Here is a 19958-nt window from a genome sequence, read left to right as displayed (position 1 = left end):
CCACTGTGCCACTGCCTGGTCAGGCTATATGCTTACGCTTTTTTAAAAAAGATATAAACTATATCCCATAAGTCAAATACCATGTAACATTACACAAAATGTAGGTGTGCAACATAATTAAAAAGGCAACAATTATGTCTACCTCATTAAAACCCAAATACTTGATACCTATATTCATCAATAAATATAATTCAGTAATCACCATAACATTTGTTCCAGTAGTTTCTAGTTTGCATAAGTCTTATCAGAACTTTTGAGTATTTAGTAACAAGTTTCATTCTTCAACAAATTAGTCACACTACTATTATGTCTATTGATTACTTAAGTCTTTATTACTAGGTGATAGAAACCAGAAGAAATGTTCTCCTATTTCTTTCTTTCTCTCTTTCTTTCTTTCTTTCTTTCTTTTTTTATCATGACCAGTAGGATTAGAAACCTTTATTAAGCACCCACTGGCTCATGTCAATGTGCAAACATATATTATTGATGATGGTGAGTATGTATGTGAGGTGTTATTCTTTCTATAACTTTAATTTTAATTTAAGTTATAATGAAGAGCATATAACAAAATTTACCATCTTAATCATTCAGTACTTTTCAATCGTGTTGACAATATTCACCTTGTTGTGCCACAGACCTAATTTTTTCATCATGTAAAACTGAAACTATGTCATTGAATTCCAACTCCCCATTTCCCTCTCTCCCTAGTTCCTGAAAACCACTATTCTCCTTTCTGTCTCTGTGAGTTGAACTACTTTAGGTACCAAACATACAGTGTTTGTCTTTTTGTAACTGGCTTATTTCACTAAGCACAGTGTCCTCAAGGTTTGTTCATATTGTAGCATAAGACAAGATTTCCTCCTTTTTAAGGTTAAATAATATTCCACTTTACATATGTACCACATTTTCTTTATTTATTCATTTGTTAATGGATATTTGGGTGCTTCTATCTCTTGGCTATAGTGAATAATGCTGCAATGAACATGGGTATACAAGTATCTCTTTAAGACCCTGCCTTCAATTCTTTTGGATATATTCCCAGAAGTGGGATTGCTGGATTAAATAGCAATTGTATCGTTAATTTTTTTAGGACCCTTTATACTGTTTTCCATAGATCTGCACCATTGTACACTCCCATCAACAGAGCTCAGTGGTTCCAGTTTCTCCACATCTTCACTGACACTAGTTATATTTAGTTTTTTGATACTAGCCGTCATAATGGGTGTGAGGTGGCATCTCACTGTAATAACTAGTGATGTTGAGCATCTTTTCATATGTTTGTACATGTAGCTCTTCTTTGGAGAAATGTCTATTCAAGCCCTTTGCCCATTTTAAAAATCAGATTATTTGTTTCTTTTGTTTATGAGTAAGAGAGCTGTTCCTAAGAAAAGTCATAAAAAGGAGATAACTAAGCCTATTTAAAAAATATAGTACAGATTTCTCTAGTCTTGACAAGAAACAATTTACTTTCTCCTGGTCTAAACTCAGTGATAATTTCCTCTGTAATTGTTTATGTAAAAAGATAAAATTTGAATAGATTGAGAGTTAAAGTTTCCTTAAAAAAAAAGTTACCTTGCCCTGGCTGGCTGGTTTAGTGGATAAAGCATCGACCTAGCATGCAGAGGCAGCAGGTTTGACCCCTGGTCAGGGCACATATGAGAAGCAATCAGTGAGTACACAACTAAGCGGAACAACTAAGTGAAACAATAGGTTGATGCTTCTTTCTCTTTCTCTTTCTCTCTCCTCTTTCTCTCACTCTCTCTCAATAGAAAAACAATTTTCAACGTTATCTTAATCACTTAAAATATTAAAAGATCTATTTATAAAAAGACTCAATGGTTATTTACCAACCATAACTGCACTTATAGAATGTCACACCCATGGCAACAGAGGGCTCTCATAATTCATTCATTCATTCAACAGCATTAATTGGTTGCCAGCTCCATATCAGTTTCTGCAGATTCGGGGATTAAAAACAGACTTTGCCATTAAGGAACTCACATGTTGAGGTAAGGGGGTTGGAAAACAGGTAAATATGTAAAGATGGTACAAGTTGATGTTACTGTTTAGAGGTATGTAGAGGATGCCACAGGTGTATGATGATAGCTACCATTTATTATCAGCCTGTACAGAAAAAGTAGTGCATTATTGAAGGAGTAGAATTTAAATTAAATTTTAAAGCAAATGTATCCTAGTTCAGGGCTTTTTCTTTGTTTTTTTCTTTCTAAAGAAGTATTATAGTGGGCAGCAGTTAAAACTCTTATTATCTAGCATTAATCAGTTCATTAAAACAATCATTTATATGAAAACATTTATTTAATACTGTGGCTATATATATAGTTGACAATATAATCTGAATATAAGAATTCTACTGATTCAACCTGGACAGAATAAACCATGAAATAATTGATATTTTCTATGTGGTAACTACAACATATTCACTATGTGAGGGATAGAGAATATAAGGCTGAGTTTGACTTCTAGAAGCTTATAGACCTGTCTATAAAACAACCACTGTGCAGGCAGGCATATAATTAAATGCTAACATGTGTAGAAGAGACATTTGTAATGATTTCAGAGTTCAAAGAGTAAAAGACCAGTGAGGGTGTGCCGGAAGGCTGCAGAGAGGACACAGGACAAGCCTTGAAAGATAGATTTAATGAGACAAGAGTTGAGGAATGACATTCCAGGTGAAGGGAAGAGCCTGAAGAAATGCAATAAAGTGACAATGAAGTGAGGCACAGGGGACTCCTGGAGTGATGGGACATGATGGGGGGGTCAGTGGAATAAGTAAGTGGAAGGTGGAATAAGTAAGATTAATCTAATTTAGGGAGGGCCTTGCAAGGCAGGTCATGAAGCCAAGGTGTGATGTGGGAAGCACGAGATCTTTGCAGGTTTCTGGGCAGGGAAGGGACACGACGATCTAAGCAGTGCTGCAGGACGACAAGCATGTCAGCCTCCGGTGGGCCCACCCGGACGTGGACCTGAAGGCAGCAGCCCAGATGTGAAGGGCTGAGGGGCCTGAGATGACAAACTGTGAGACTAGAGGGGAGAGAAGAAAGGGCTGAAGGAAAGCAGACACTCCTTTGAGAGTGCTGAATCCAAAGAACGTCCCAATGCAGCCTCAAGGCCTGTGCCAACGCCGGGGGCGTGCCCTCGGAGCATCACCAGCCTGGCTTGGGTTGTGCTGAACTTAGGGGACAGTCCGTATTTCTAAATGGACGTGTCCAAAAGCTATGCAGAATGGACCTAGAACCCATTTTTGTTCTCAAAGCTATACATCTATAGTTTATCTGAACTCTAGGTCAGTCACATATTAGATCACGTTTTGGTCGGAAAAATACTTGATAGTTTATAACTGTCATTGTTGGTTCAACTATAGGGCAACAAGTGTTATTATTTCCTGTAAGACACATTTATCTGTCGCCAGCTCCCATCAGTATTTTCCAGGTTTTGGCCCGGAGTCAGCCCTTTCGCATGCTGCCTCTGCTCGGGTGGTTCATGCTGAGCCACCTTTGTAGGGTGAAGTTCATTAATGAGCCTCAGTAATAACTACTCTGACATGACCTGTGGGCGTTTCATCATTTTGTTTAAATAAAGTGTTTGAAAAAAGAGGTTATATTTTGTGATTATCATAACAAATGAAATAAAAATAGCAAGCCTGTAGTTTTGTTTTTATACAAGCCAGTGAAATCCTCTTGCAAGAAGAGACTTCATCAAATTAACATCGACAGAGATGAGAGGAAGAGCTGCCAGCTTTAATTATTTTTCAGGTTCACTCAAGGTATTGTACTATTTAATTAGCACACTTTTTTTTTTTTTAGTGCAAACTGAAAAAAGGGTCTTGTGTTCTGCTCACCAGAGCAACAGGACTTTTACCAGGGTGTGGGGAAAGGGATGAGAAATTGGCACACCTTCTCCTGCCTACCCACCCCCCAAACTCCCCAGGGGTCACCCAGCTTCAGGGACTTCCATCACACACTCCTTTCTCTACCTGTGTGAGTCTATATTCTAGAGCAGGAAGGCAGAGCTCAGTAAAACGTCCTTATCCCGGGATTTATGACTGGGTCTCTGCAGAGCACAGAGGTGGGGCTGGACACAGAAAAAACAGAATTGCCAACGCCTAACTTGCCTCCCACATTCGTTGGTCCTGCCCTTCCATATCACATTGGAAAAAATTCATATGAACATATTTCAGCTGCTAGTCACCAACAGTGTGCATATAAATGAGTGCAGAGCATGTGTTCACACAGCCCGGCACATCTCCACAGAGCAAATGTTGTATTAAAGTATTGGAACTTTAAACTTTTTCAAAAGAAACCATCTTTAAATTGTCTTTTTGTGTGTGTGTGTGGCCTTGGCCATTTGGCTCAGTGGATAGAGCGTCGGCCCAGCATGTGTACATCCTAGGTTTAATCCCCAGTCAGGGCACACATGAGAAGCAACCATCTGCTTCTCTCTCACACCCTTTTCCTCTTCTCTCTCTTCCCCACTTGCAGCCAGTGGCTTGATTAGTTTAAGCATCAGTCTCAGACACTAAGGATAGCTTGGTTGATTCAATCATTGGCCCCAGACAGGGGTGGCCAGGTGGATTCTGATCAGGGCGCTTGTGGGAGTCTATCTCTCTATCTCCCCTCCTCTCACTTAGAAGAAAATTGTCATTTTTTATCCTTTTTTAATCTATTGTTACATTAGGTTTTAACTAGTTCTTCTTTTATAACCTCCCAGTGAGATGTTCTTATAAATTAAACTACAGAATTTTCTTTTTAGCTCACATTCCCTCTTTCTCCCCCTAGGTGTGTTACCTTTACCTTTATCTCTTTGTTCCAAGTCCCAAGGACCCTTCTTCTGCATCTGTAACTTGTTTCCTGAGCCCATTTCTTCTACAGCTCACTTCTACCTCTATGGCTTTCTAAATAAACTTTTTCTTACAGCTTGATTCTTGGCTCTGAATTCTTTCTTAGCCAGAACTCAAGTACCAGGGCCGCTGAACCAAGATCCAATTGTCAGTAACATTCTGGTGCCATTTTTACTGCCACCAACAGAAACATTGGTGTTAGTTCTGGTAAATTACCCTTACCCAGCAAGCCCAGGCTTTGTCACCTGTTAATAGGTATGCCAGGAAGGTTTGGGTCTATTTATTTTACAAAAGTATTAGTTCACTAAACATTCTAATTTCTCTAAGAGCCCAGTGAAAGTGTCACTGCTGGCTTATAATGAAAGAATAATGAAGGGAATAAAAAGAATTTTCTTTCTGTTCTTTGTCTTTGAGCAAACCTCAGCCCAGGCACAAATCTGGTTTAAATATGGTTATCATGGGTGATGCTGCCCCAAAGTTCACACCCTTGAAAGGGAAACAGCCGCTGCTCACACCAGGGAGAAGAAGGGATTCCCCTGGCTGTTTTAGGATAGCATTGCACCATCCCAACTTTGTGTAGAAACAGGTGGGGCAAAAGTAAGTTTATAGTTGTGAGTACACGGAACAGAGAATTTATTCTTTTATTATTTTTTATTAATTATTGTATTGTTTTTCATACAAACCACTTTAAACCCACCTTTGCGCCACACTGTATATGTAAAGGCTGGGTAGAATTCTGAGAAAGAATGATAACTATGATGTGAGCTCATTAGACTAAAGACTTTCCGTGACTGACTTTTCCACGCCCTGCTGGAGGCATCGGTCTCTCCATAGAAGATAAGAATCTCCCATAGTTCTTTACATGTTTCTCAAACTATGCACTGTTTAGACAGACATTTAGCCTGTTTCCTCAGCTATTAACAAACTCAACTCTGTCATTTATACATGAACATTTTGTGATCTTGTTTCTAGATTGAATACAATGAACTGAACCTAACTCTAAACAACATATTACAACAAACTATAATGATTTGAAATAATTGTTTTCATTTTCAATCTACCCCCTAAAATGATGGGACAATTATGTCTTCTTTATAGACATTATTTACAGACTTTTACATTTAAAATAGACATTAATTTGACGTTTTTCCTATTTTGAAGCAATTTTAGGTCTTGTGACATTATCAAATAAAAAACATTCTATTAAGACCATTGTTCCAAATATATTTGTGGTACAAAGAATTTTAAAGTGGCTCCCCAAATCCCTTTCCCCTGGTGCATATGCCCTGTGTGTCCCCTCTCTGTGAGTGTGGGCAGGACCTGGGACTATGATAGATGTCACTTCCAGAACTAGATTTGTTAGGAGGCAAAGCTGAAGGGATTTTTTTACAGATGTGATTAAGTTCTCTAATGAGCTGACTTTCAGTAACACAAAAGGGAGATTATCCTTAGTTAGGTAGGCCTGACCCAATCATGTGAGTCCTTTAAAAGAGGTCTAGAGGTCAGAGACTTGAAGAAGCATCAGAGTCTCTCTCCTGATGGCCTTAAAGAAGCAAGATGCCGGACCTGGACGGTTGGCTCAGCGGTAGAGCGTCGGCCTGGCGAGCGGGGGACCCGGGTTCGATTCCCGGCCAGGGCACATAGGAGAAGCACCCATTTGCTTTTCCACCCCCCCCTCCTTCCTCTCTGTCTCTCTCTTCCCCTCCCGCAGCCAATTGGCGGGTGCTGGGGATGGCTCCTTGGCCTCTGCCCCAGGCGCTAGAGTGGCTCTGGTCTCCGCAGAGCATCGCCCCCTGGTGGGCAGAGCGCCGCCCCTGGTGGGCAGAGCATCGCCCCCTGGTGGGCGTGCCGGGTGGATCCCGGTCGGGCGCATGCGGGAGTCTGTCTGACTGTCTCTCCCCGTTTCCAGCTTCAGAAAAATACAAAAAAAAAAAAAAAAAAGAAGCAAGATGCCACAAGTTCTATGGCTGCAAGGAAATGGAGTCTGCCACAACCCACGTGAACTTGGGAGAGGGCCCAAGCCTCAGATAAAACTCAGCCCCGGTCAATATCTTGATTGCAGGTCATGAGCCCCTAAGTAGAGGACCCAGACAAGACTTGTCCAGACTCCTGACCCATGGAAACTCAGATAATAAATGTACGTTGTTTTCAGCTGCTAAATTTGTAATAATTTGTTGTGCTCAGCAACAGAAAACGATTTTTTTTTTTATTTATTCATTTTAGAGAGGAGAGACAGAGAGAGAGAAGGGGGAGGAGCTGGAAGCATCAACTCCCACATGCGCCCTGACCAGGCAAGCCCAGGGTTTCGAACCGGCGACCTCAGCATTTCCAGGTCGATGCTTTATCCACTGCGCCACCACAGGTCAGGCAGAAAACGATTTTTATATTCAATGAATATTGGCCACTTTCCGCACTCCGAGAACTGTGGTCCCAGTGATTTTTACAAAGTATAAGGATTAATTCATGCATTTGAGCACCTTCTATCTGCTGGGGACCATAATATAGGCACTTATGTGAGGAAAAAGTAAAGCAGCATGTATCTATATTAGTCATAGCAATTCTTAAATCAAGAAAGAGAAGGAAGAGGGTGATCAGGGAAGGTTTTGTGAAAGTGGTGGTACAAGCTAGGATGCGAACCATTGTGTTAGGTGTGGATGGAGTGTGTACATACCCCAGGAAAAGGGAGAGCATGAGCAAGCATGGCGTCTCCGGGAGGGGCCAGAATACTGGCGGAGACGTAAGGTGGTCAACCCCTAGCCATTGAAAGAATTAAGAGAAGCACAGTTGTGTGTTAACTAGGGTGGCAAGTGTTTGTGCTCCTAGGCTGAAGGGGATACAGAGAGAGCCTTTGCTTTCTCCCTGCTTTCACATTGCTGGTACTGCCTCCTCTCCTTCCTGCTTGTTATCACACAGTCAACACTCAGAGTAGTTTTTCCTGTGATATTCCAGTTGCCTTGTTTACTAACAGAAAGGAAATTTCAACTCTTTGCACCAAAACACTAACTGTATCCATTTCCGCAGGTGATGGAGGGGTGACACACAGCAGCATAATCCATAAATCTGCACTGCTCTCCTCAGTTTAAAAGACCCATGCTTGAGAATTTGTGCTAAAAAGAAGATAATCTCACAACCTTCTGTGTTTTTTAGTGGATAGAGCTCTAAACTAAGATGGCCCTTTGTTTAGCAAAGACATTTTAAAGTTATTTATACATTAAAAAATAGGCCCAATCAGAGTCAGAAGTATACTTCATGAAAACAATAATAAAAATCAAAATTTGTGGGGCCCTGGCCAGTTGGCTCAGTGGTAGAGAGTCGGCCTGGTGTGCAGAAGTCCCGAGTTCAATTCCCAGCCAGGGCACACAGGAGAAGCGCCCATCTGCTTCTTCACCCTCCTCCCTCTCCTTTCCCTCTATCTCTCTCTTTTCCTCTCACAGCCAAGCCTCCACTGGAGCAAAGTTGGCCCGGGCGCTGAGGATGGCTCCATGGCCTCCGCCTCAGGCACTAGAATGGCTCCGGTTGCAACAGAACAACAGCCCAGATGGGCAGAGCATTGCCCCCTAGTGGGCATGTCGGGTGGATCACGGTCAGGTGCATGAGGGATTCTGTGTGCCTCCTCGCTTCTCACTTCAGAAAAATACAAAAAAAAAAAAAAAAAAAAAGAAAGAAAGAAAAGAAAAAATGTATGGGATTATAGACTGGCCTTTAAAATAATGAGAGGATGAGACTTAAAAAAAGCCAGTGAGACATTCCAGTATATGGAATGGCTGAGGAAATTTTATCAACAGCAGTGACCAATATGTAATTTCAATTGGTGCCATACTGTGCCATGCCCTCAGTAAACATTTGCTGCACATAACTGCACGGGATAGTGATGCTTTGGGGAAATCAGTGTGCAGGCTGACTTGTGGCCACAGGAAGCACGAGAGAAGAGGTGAGAGAGGGAGCTGTCACTCAGAAAAGGATGGGGGAGGGGTGACTTTGGCTTGGCTTAGAACATGGAATAAGGTTTCCCTCTTTTTATTTGCATGTTAAAGGACAGGAGCCCTCTATGGCTAGAAGTCTTGGGGGACACCGAATAGCAGCCATTTCCATTATATTTTTATAAATTTCGACCATAACGGTTAATTATGCCCTATAAATTTTGCTAAGCACTTTATACACCTCTGAAGAGGTACTTGTTATTGTCTCCATGTTCAAATGAGGAAGCACGTTCAGAGAAGGGAGGTCGCTTGCTCAAGGTCATGGAATTAATCAAAGTGTGCAGATTCAAACTCAGGGCTGCTGGACTCCAAATCCCACATCCTCTGTATCAGCTTCCACCAGCCCGCTCTGTCATGAACCCCTGTTTCTTTGGGTTCCCTCTTGTCTTCTTTCTCTTACTGATCTCCTTTCTCATGCCCGCCTGCTCTGCCAGTGTCCTTTCTGCTGTTTCTCGGGGCCATCCAGCCACCCTGTGAGGGCCTCTCTCTCGGTACACTCCTGTGCCACAGACACCGTGTCACATTCATTGTACAGATCAGGTACTTAGCCCTGTGAGACACATTAGCGGGCGTGGCTGAGGCCACACAGAAAAAGGCAAGACTAGTTATTGATAAAGCTAATTTGTATATTCCGACCCACAGAATGGAGGTTGCCTGAGTGGCCCAGCCCACATCCCAAATCTAAACCTAAGCCAACCTACTCCTCTGGGAAAACCGTCCAGGAGACCTAACATGTGCTGATCACAATCCTCCAACTCAGCCCTCCTTACCCTGGAGAACGGGGCTTGCCGGCCTCCCCAGGAAAAGCCTGATCTCCAGGCCATCCTGCCTGGTCTCCAGTCTCCTCTCCTAGCACTGGAAATCACTCTTGCCCAGAATCCTCGGGAAGAGCGCGCCACTGGTGGGGAGCGCTGTACTCGCCAATCTATGGATTGTTTTCCTTTGAATAAAGGACATCAAACTGGTTTCTAAGTCGTGTTATTTTTGTCATTTGACGGTGCCATCTGCCATCTACAAACCCTCTTTCCCTGGTCACACTGGATGGTGAGCCTTTTAAAATCATGAGTCAGATCATGTCACTCTGTTGCTTAAAATCCTCCCATGGCTCCTCTCCACTATGTTGAGAATGAAATTCAAAGCTCTTACACTGGCCCCCAGCCCCGTGTGACCCGGCCCCTGCCTACCTCTCTGCTAGTCTCTGCCTCAGTCCCTTCCTCCAGGCCAGTCTCTGGGCCACGCCCCCGCCATGCCCTCTGTGCACACTGCTGCTCCCCCTGAACCTCTCTTCTCCCAGCCTCCAGGCCTCTTTACTGGCCTCAAGTCTCTCCAGAGAGGCGTCTGTGACTGCACGTTCTATCTAAAATAGCACCCTATCCCCACCATTTCTGTTCCCTTTGCCTGAGCTGTGTCTCCGTCAGCACCCACCACTAGCTAACAATATAATGTATATCTATTTGACCTGACGTTTATCCCCCCCGTCTGAATGTAAGCTCTTCAACAGCAAGGACTTTATCAATCTTACTCACCCTAAAAACCCAGTGTCTAAAAGAGCTGGCTCATAATAGGCATCTCACTTTTATAATGCATACTTCAAAGACATTAGTTAAATGAATAAACGATTTCACAGATTTGTTCTAATTAGAAAGGCTTGAAGTCTGGCCAGTTCAGCATATAAATGCCTGACTCGGGGAGAAGGTGTCGGTCAGACCCTGTAAGAAAGTGCAGGAAGGCCTGACCAGGCAGTGGCACAGTGGATAAAGCACTGGCTTGGAATGTTGAACATCCAGGTTTGGAACCCCAAGATTGCAGGCTTGAACGCAGGCTCATCCAGCTTGAGCATGGGGTCACCAGCTTGAGCGTTAGATCATAGACATGACCCCATGGTTATGCTGGCTTGAAGCCCAAGGTCGCTGGCTTGAGCAAGGGGTCACTGGCTCAGCTGGGACCCCTGGTCAAGGCACACATGAGAAAGCAATCAATGAACAACTAAGGTGCCACAACTATATGTTGATGCTTCTCATCACTCTCCCTTCCTGTCTGTCTGTCTGCCTCTCTCTCTCTTTCTCTCTTGCAAAAATAAATAAATAATAAGAAAGTACTGCAGGAGAGGGATGATCTGATGAGCGTGTCATTTGTGCAGGACCCAGAGAGCCCCTGAAAGCAGTGCCCTGCCTCAGGGCCACAGACAGCTCTGGAGGGGTAGGAGGGAGCAGAGAGCAGGACAGGCAGCCGCGGAGAAGCTGTGCTGAGAGGACCCTGAGAGGAGCCGCGGGCACTGCCCGCCTGCAGCAACCCCACGGGGAGGGCCCAGGGGAGTCACTGCCCACCCACGGCTCCCCGCCCTCTGACTTCCTTCTAGGACTCCCCCTTGACCCATCGGGAAGCCAGAGGCCCAAGCAAGACACAGGAGGGTAGAGCAGAGCGGAAGAGTGACCCAGAGGGCCAGATAGATGTCTCCAGCAGAGAAGGCAAAGGAGCTGTAATGCAACAGTAAGCCGGGCCTCTGCATCTTGACGCTTCCCAAGGAGATGCAGGTGACATGAGACCAAGGGGGAGCTGAGGCCTCATCACCATAAAGACCAGGACGGAGTATTGCAGACCTATGAATCAACCTAATTCTACTGGCTGGTTAAGTAGAATTACCAGCTGGAAAGGTTTTGTAATCTTTTTTGTTAATATAAATTTAGTTTGTCAGAGAGACAGAGTTCTTCTAGGATAAACTTTCATCTCCATTATAGCAGCCAAATTTGATACCCAAATCCTCTTGGTAACTCCAGGCTGCAGTGAGCAATACTAGCTTGGCTTTATACTTCCCTTAAGGCCAGGGATCAGTTCTGCAACTACATCTCCCCTGACATCAGAGCGCTGGGAAACAGATTTTCTAGCAAAAGAATGGATGATGACCCCTACTTCACTCTAGATACAAGATATAACTCAAAATGGAAAGACCTAAATATAAGAGCTAAAATTATAAAACTCTTAGGAGGAAACATGTTGAATTTGTTAACTGTTTTTTTTATAACATTTAAAGTACAAGCAACCACCAATTAAAAAACCCCAGAAAAATTGGACTTCAGCAAAAATAAAAACTTCTATGCTTCCAAAAATACTATCAAGAAAGTGAAAAGATAACCAACAGATTGAGAGAAAACATTTGCAAATCATGTATCTATTCGAGGTCTTGTATCTAGAAGCCTTATCATTCAACAATAAAATTCATATAACCCAACATAAAAATGGGCCAAGGACTTGAAAAGACATTTCTTCTCAAATATACAAATGGCCAGTAAGTACATGAAAAGATGTTTAACGTCATTAACAGCCTGACCAGGTGGTGGTGCAGTGGATGGAGCATCAGTCCGGGATGCTGAGGACCCAGGTTTGAAACCCTGAGATTGCTGGCTTGAACACAGGCTCATATGGTATCAGCACAGGGTCATGGGCTTGAACATGGGATCATAGACATGACCCCATGGTCTCTGGCGTGAGCCCAAAGTTCACTGGCCTGAAGTCCAAGGTCGCTGGCTTGAGCCCAAGGTCACTGGCTTGAGCAAAGGGTCACTCACTGTGCTATAGCCCCCTGGTCAAGGCACATATGAGACAGCAATCAATGAACTAAGTCACCACAACTATGAGTTGATGCTTCTCATCTCTCTCCCTTCCTGTCTGTCTGTCCCTCTCTCTCCCTTCTCTCTCTTTCTATCAATCTTGTTTAAAAAAGGGAGCCCTGGCCGGTTGGCTCAGCGGTAGAGCGTCGGCCTAGCGTGCGGAGGACCCGGGTTCGATTCCCGGCCAGGGCACACAGGAGAAGCGCCCATTTGCTTCTCCACCCCTCCGCCGCGCTTTCCTCTCTGTCTCTCTCTTCCCCTCCCGCAGCCAAGGCTCCATTGGAGCAAAGATGGCCCGGGCGCTGGGGATGGCTCTGTGGCCTCTACCTCAGGCGCTAGAGTGGCTCTGGTCGCAACATGGCGATGCCCAGGATGGGCAGAGCATCGCCCCCTGCTGGGCAGAGCGTCGCCCCTGGTGGGCGTGCCGGGTGGATCCCGGTCGGGCGCATGCGGGAGTCTGTCTGACTGTCTCTCCCCGTTTCCAGCTTCAGAAAAATGAAAAAATAAATAAATAAATAAAAAAGGGGAAAAAATGTTACACATAGTTACCATATTACTCAGTAATTTCACTCTTAGGCAGTGGTAGGATTCAGCCAGTTTGCATCAGTTTAGCAGAACCAGTACCCAATTTTTTGTTGAGTTCGGTGAACTGGTTGTTAAAATGGCACTTGTAATCAGGGTTCTCTCTAAGGTGGACGCCTGGGCAGCTGCCCAATGTAGCAATCACAAATTTACATTCTTTACTCTTTTGTAACGTTCATCTGTGCAACAGCGTATTCTAAGCGCCCAAAGTAACGTTCATTCTGTCCATAGGTGAAAAAATTTGACGGAACTATGCTTGTAATATTTATTTATTCATTTCATAAAACTCATTATAGCTTTGATGAAATACTACATTTTAATTCCCTCGCATTTGTTACTTCAGTAAACAAACATATAACATAAAGAGAAAAAGTGCCAAACAACCAGGGGACGACAAGCTCTCATTGGAAATATCTTAAATAACAGTTTTATTGTTTTTTGTCAGGTATTATTTAATATTTTTTATTAATATTTAAAAATCTTTTATTATAACAATCTAATTTTGTGTACCTCTTTTATTGTTTTATTTAAGTATTAAATGCATGATATAATAAACTACTTTTCGGCATATCAGTTTTTTATAATACTTAAAATGGTCATTAAGGCAGAGAACCAGTTGTTAAATTATTTGAATCCCATCACTGCTCTTAGGTATATATCCAAGAGAATTGAAAACCTATGTCCACACCAAAGCTTCTGCACAAATGTTCACAGCAGCATTAGTCATAATAACCAAAAAGTGGAAGCAGCCCGATGCGCACTGACTGATGAGCAGATAAACTAAATGTGACACATCCGTGCAATGGAACGCCGTCTGGCAATGGGAAGGAGTGAAGTACCGAGACATGCTAGGGCATGGCAGAACCTTGGAAACAGAATGCAAAGTGAAAGACGCCAGACACCAAAGACCACATACTGTATGATTCCATTTATATCGTATGTCCAGAGTGGGCAAATACAAAGAGACAGAAGGTAGATTAATTGTTGCCAGGGACTGAGAAAAAGAGGGGAGGAGGAGTGACTACGGGGTTTCTTGTAGCAGTAATAAAAATGTGCTGGAATTAGATAGTCGTGATGGTTAGATAGCCTTAGAAATACACTAAAAACTACTGTACCATTGTATACTTTAAAAGAGTGAATTTTATAGTACGTAGATGATTTCTCAATTTTTAAAAATGTATGAGAAACAATAGTGAAATAAGACTGTTTCTAGTCTCCTTATTGCACCAGCCCAAGGAAACTAATAAAAGTGATAAAAAGTAGGGAAATGGGGAAAAAAATTATAAGGCCCTGGGACAATGCTAAGACCAAGTATATCAATGGACCGTGTGAGTGTTTTTCACTGTTCTTTAGCGGCAGCTGTAGAAGGGAGGGTGGGAATTGACGTCTGAGTACCTGCGATGAACTGAGAGCGTCAGCAGAGCCTGAAGTCTCTAACTAGGGTGGGAGGAGCACACTCAGCCCAGCCCCACTGTCTCCGGGGGGCCCCAGGGACAAACTGCACAGTATTTCTAAATGATGTTAAAGACCCAGGTACATTGAGACAACAACAGGAATATTTGTCCCTTATAAAACTACATCTCATGAAATATAAACCAACGTTTTCAAAAAATAAATCCTTATAAATCACAGAATTTTATTGCATTATATTTCTGTGGGCTAAGAACATTTAGAGCATAGCATTTTTTTTTACAACCTTATTTTTGGCATTTGTTCATTATTTTTGTTCCAATATGTTAGAACTTTCTAAAATGAAATTTATCTAGTCCTGTCTTAATTTCCCAGAAGCCCCGATTATATGTACACCCTTACAACCACCCTAAGAGGTAAATATTATTGTTACATTTTAGAAATTAGAAAAGTGAGGGTCTGCAAGGTTAAACTAATTAACCTCCCTTGTAAGGTGATGTATAACACATGGTGCCACTTTTACATGATAAGGAAGAAGAAGGGTGAAGATGTCAGTCTTTCTCCACTTGGGCGCACCATAGCAGCCCCTACGCCCAAGTCCCAGGTGCCACGTGCTGTCTTTGTGCACAGTCTTGCTTACAGGCAGGCTGCAGTCTGAACTCCTCATTTCCTGCTGGAACCCTTCCCCAAAGCTCTGCTGTTCATACAAATGCATCAGGACAGCTTTGAAGGAGAATATACAACTGAGAAACTTCAGTGAAGGCCTGAGTATGACCAGAAATGTAGAGATATCTTTGCAGGCCTCCCCTACTTTTTTTTTTTTTAAGAGAGGACCTTACATTAAATAGAGCAGAAATGCCACCTGTTTGCCGACTAAGGCTTAACGTCTTTGTGCTGGACAGATCTCACAGGATCTGGAGTACTTTGAAGTAAAGAGACGCTGTCTTCTGCTTGCATTGTGGAAGGAGGAGAGAAGAGCAGGAAGAAAGGGTCAAATACCACCAGATGCATGCCACATAAGGCTAAACCCTACATGCATTACCCCCACTTTCCGGAGGAAGAGAGTAGAGGTAAGTGTAACTTCTCCAAAGTCACATGGCAAGTAGAGCTGGCTAGAATTCATTCCCGGTCTGCCGGACTCCTGAGAGGACGCCCCTCCCGTTACCACAAGATGTGAGATGACACGTGCTGTGGTCAGAAGCACACAGGCAGCTGTGCCACATAGGTTCAAATCCCACCTCTAACGTACCAGTGAGTGACGTTGGGCAAGCAGAGAGAACTTCATTCCTCATTGTTCTCACTTGGAAAAATAGGAATGATAACTCCACCTGTCTACTTCATGGAATGATGATAAGAATTAATCAGAGCTCCTGGTCTGGTGGCCACGTGGGGCTGGGAGGGAGGAGAGGTCATGGCGGCTGCGTGCTCCTCCCCATACCTTCCCCACGCACCTCTCCCATCGGGCTGTTCCCGAGCTTTATCCTCTTATAATAAACGGTTAGTCTAAGTAACCCTGAATTGGAAAAAAAGCTGAAAATGAATGAATTATCATTGGGATCAGAATATGAGAAAAGAAAGAACTCCCCTTTTGATGATGGGAAGAATATTTGAGGGCCCAGCCCTTGGGATGATCCTAACCTCCTCCAAGGACAAAATCCAAAATCCAGAAATTTTTGAAGCCAAAAAACTTGACCTTGCTGATCCTTTCTTTAAAAAATAGGTAAATATGACTTGAGCACAGAGGTCTTTTTCAGTGGTGAGCTGGAGAAAGTATTAGCCCCAGCTGCACATGAAGAACAGACATAAGAAACCAGTGAAGCAGTGAAGACCGCAAACACTTGCCAGGGTGGAGCCTCCTAGAGCTAGAAGAATCTGGAACCTAGACTGGGAGCCAATCCCAGAGGCTGAGACATCTCCGAGATCTTGATCTTCCAGTCTCTGGCAGTGCAGCCAGTGGCAACATCTGACACTGCCGTATCTGTTCCTGGAAAGCGCCAGACCCTCCTGCCGGAAGGCAGCCAAGGGTGAAATCCGCCTGGGGATCGATCAGAGGCTGCAGATCCCAGCTCCTGCTCTCCCTGCGACGGTCCCCCAGCAACTTGCTCACCACTGAGCAGCAGTTCCATCATCCACAGTCCACAGTAGGTCTGAGGAATCCTTTGGTGAAAGTTAAAAGTGTGCACAATGGTAAAGCGATTAAGAAGTACAAATTGGTAGTTACAGAATTGTCACAGGGATGTATCGTACAGCATAAAGAATATAGTCAATAATATTACAATAACCATATATGGTGCCAGATGGGTACAAGATTTATTGGGATGATTACTTAGTAAGTTATATAATGTCTAATCACTGGGTTACACACCTGAAACTAATATAATATTCTATGTCAATTATATCTGAAAAACAAAAAGTTGTATTTAAAATGTGTGTACACAATAGGCCTTTTGTGAGGGTTGAAGTTGTGTACATAGTGGCTCCCAGTGGGGTCTTGTGTTCCCCCTCCCCTTGTTGCACTCTTTCATGAAAAACGGAAAGTATTGTCACCAGAATGGGGGCCTGGCCTGACCAGGTGGTAGTGCAGCAGATAGTGTCAGACTTGGATGTGGAGGACCCAGGTTCAGCGCAGGCTCATCAGCTTGAGTGCAGCTTGAGTGCAGGGTCACTGGCTTGAAGCCCAGGGTCGCTGGCTTGTGCAAGGGGTCACTTGCTCTGCTGTAGCCCCCCCCCCCCATCAAGGCACATATGAGAAAGCAATCAATGAACAACTAAGGTGCCGCAACGAAGAATCGATGCTTCTCATCTCTCTCCCTTCCTGTCTGTCTGCTTCACTCTGTCCCTTTCTGTGTCTCTCTCTCTGTCTCTGTCACACACAAAAAAAGAAAGAAAAAAAAAGAATGGGGGCCTGAGATTTAGGAGGTGATTAGCCACGGAAAAACTGCTTTCATTAATTTAAATGAGAATTACACTGCTGGTCTGGCATGTTGTGGGTTTTTTGGAACACAAAGAGAAGCCAAACAGGTTAGTGGGGGAGAGGACATAGGTACAGCCACCTGGAGCTCCCTGTCCCTGCTCTCCCAGTTCCAGCTCAAATCCTCTGAAACCGTAATCAAACTTCCTCCTTTCCAGGTCTCCGTGTTCCAGCCACAACTCACATTCCAGACCCCACACCAGCCTTCCTAGCAACAAAACGACCTCTTTTCAAATATATTTATGATAATTATGTACTGTAGAAAACATCTGGCAATAAATCACATATGGTCCAGTGCCATATCTTCCATTTTAAAAGTGTTGTCGATATTGTTCTCTAAAAACCTTACATTACTCTATTTAACCTTTCCTGTTGAGAAGGCAGTGAAAAAACCACCCATCTAACGGTTCCCACTGGGGCTTCATCTGGGAAAACCCACTTTGCATGCTTGTGGTTGGACCCATTAATCCTAACTCCAATTCACTCCAAAGACTTTCTGGTTCTTGTGTATCTACAAAAATTAACTGTAGTTCTAAAAATCATTTGAGTTCAAATGGGGTGTAGAGACGTGTAGACATATGCAATTCATTTAAAACCTAGCTTGACAATCCATGCTCTGAATTGAACATTGCTATTTCTTTCATTGTGACTGATGCAGTCGAATATCATTTAAAAGCAATAAGGCTTTCCACTGTGCTGCACTCTTACAGTAATAAAAACTTTAGTGACCTTGAGGGTCGAGGGTAAGGAGAAGGAAAGAAGTTTCATTAAATGCAGTATACCGTTGTGAACCTGACTTATTCAAATAAAGCTTTTCGTAGAACTCAATATATATACATGTGTGTTATTATAAACTGGGGTTTCTACTACATACTCCTATGCAGTAGAAAGAAAACTCCAGACCTTCAGAAGCTTGAATATGAGTAATCTGATGGCAGATAATTTTGATAAAAAGTCAAGTACAGGTCTTCATACTTCCCAAGTCTTCCATTTGCAAATGAAAATGACATTAACCACACGTATTTTATATCTCTCAGTAAAAATGTGAATACTGCTTTTTAAAATTATTTATTTATTCATTTTCAAGAGGAGAGAGAGAGAGAGAGAGAAGAGAGAGAAAGGAGGAAGGACTAGGAAGCTTCAACTCCCATATGCGCCTTGACCAGGCAAGCGCAGGGTATTGAACCAGCAACCTCAGCATTCCAGGGTCAATGATTTATCCACTGCGCCACCACAGGTCAGGTGAATACTGCTCTTAAAAAGCTTTTTTTCAAAGGACTAAACAATGACTGAATTAGAACAGTGCTTGGCATGTAGTAAATGCTATGCTATATAAGAATTTGCTATTGATGTTTTATACAGTTTTTCCAAATCAAAACAGCACAAGATAATGCACAGCGGTTATAAAAGTATCTACATATACATATGCAAAAGAATGTTAAAAGTGAATGCTTTCTGCTCAGTTTCCGCTCTGCCTGAAAACCTGAGAACAAATCCAGGGTAGCGGTACTCACACCTTCCAAAGCAAGGCGCTAACCACTTACGCAAGGGATTCCAGAGGTGATGTCTCAAAGCCAGTGTAAGAAACTGCAGAGGACTCTTGGGAGAAGTGTCTGTTCAGGTCCTCTCCCCATTCGTTAACCGATTGTTTGCTTGTTTGTTGCTGTATAATTTCACACATAGGTGTGAAAACTAAGACTTATGGACATACAAAACTAAGACTTATGGACATAAAGTGAAATGGTTACCAAGGGGAAGGGAATGTGGGGGAGGGGGAATGGGACTTGAGTGAATGGGTAGGGGGTAGGGGGTAGGGGGAAGGGTATACCAAGGGACAAATATAGGGTAACAGCAAATCATTTGATGTTGGGTGATGGGTATACAGTCTAATCAACAGTTCAGATGCTATAGAAATGTTCACCTGAAACCTATGTACTCTTATTGATCAACGTCACCCTGTTAAAGTTAATTTTCTAAATAAAATTTTAAAAAGTAAATAAAACATCAGTAAACTATGAAAAAAGAAAAGAAACTTCAAAGACAAAGAAGCCAAGAGAGATACCATTTGGAGAGAGCAGCTGGATGGAGGGGGCCCCCGCCCCACTCTCACTGCCCCCATGTTAGAAAGAGTATGGGGACTTTCCCTTTCCTCAAGCCTAGTGAGAGGCACGTAGGGGACAAACGGAGAGTCTCATGTATCCCTTGGAGGTTGGGAGACACAGAGGACAAGTGACTGACTCAAGCATGAGAAATCTAAAGGCAAGAATAAGGCTATTGGACTAAGGCAAAGAGAAAGAGGGAGGCGCTGGCTGGCACTTCAGGGGACAGTGAGGGCCAAAGACAGTGAGAGAAAACCATGAAACAGATGTGGACTCTGCTGGACAGAGCCAGCCTGGAGCAGTCTTAAAACAGCTCTGACCAAGAAGGAAGGTTGTAGAGGAGGGACAATAGGACTCTAATAGGGTCCATGTGGGGCAAACTCAATACCTAAGGGCTAGGGGTAAAATTATGAACAGTCGACCTAAGGGATCGGCCAACCTGGAAATTAT

At 43.2% G+C, this 19958-nt stretch overlaps 1 protein-coding gene across 3 annotated transcripts in view; it reads right to left on the bottom strand.

Moving 5' to 3' along the window:
- CRYBG1 (crystallin beta-gamma domain containing 1) overlaps positions 1–19958 on the bottom strand; it is a 212794-nt gene that overhangs the window by 74899 nt on the left and 117937 nt on the right. The gene's annotated exons all lie outside the window — the stretch shown is intronic.

This window comes from Saccopteryx bilineata, chromosome 12 (genome assembly GCF_036850765.1).
Source record: "Saccopteryx bilineata isolate mSacBil1 chromosome 12, mSacBil1_pri_phased_curated, whole genome shotgun sequence".
Lineage (NCBI taxonomy): Eukaryota > Metazoa > Chordata > Mammalia > Chiroptera > Emballonuridae > Saccopteryx > Saccopteryx bilineata.
This window is presented reverse-complemented; position numbering and strand designations above follow the sequence as displayed.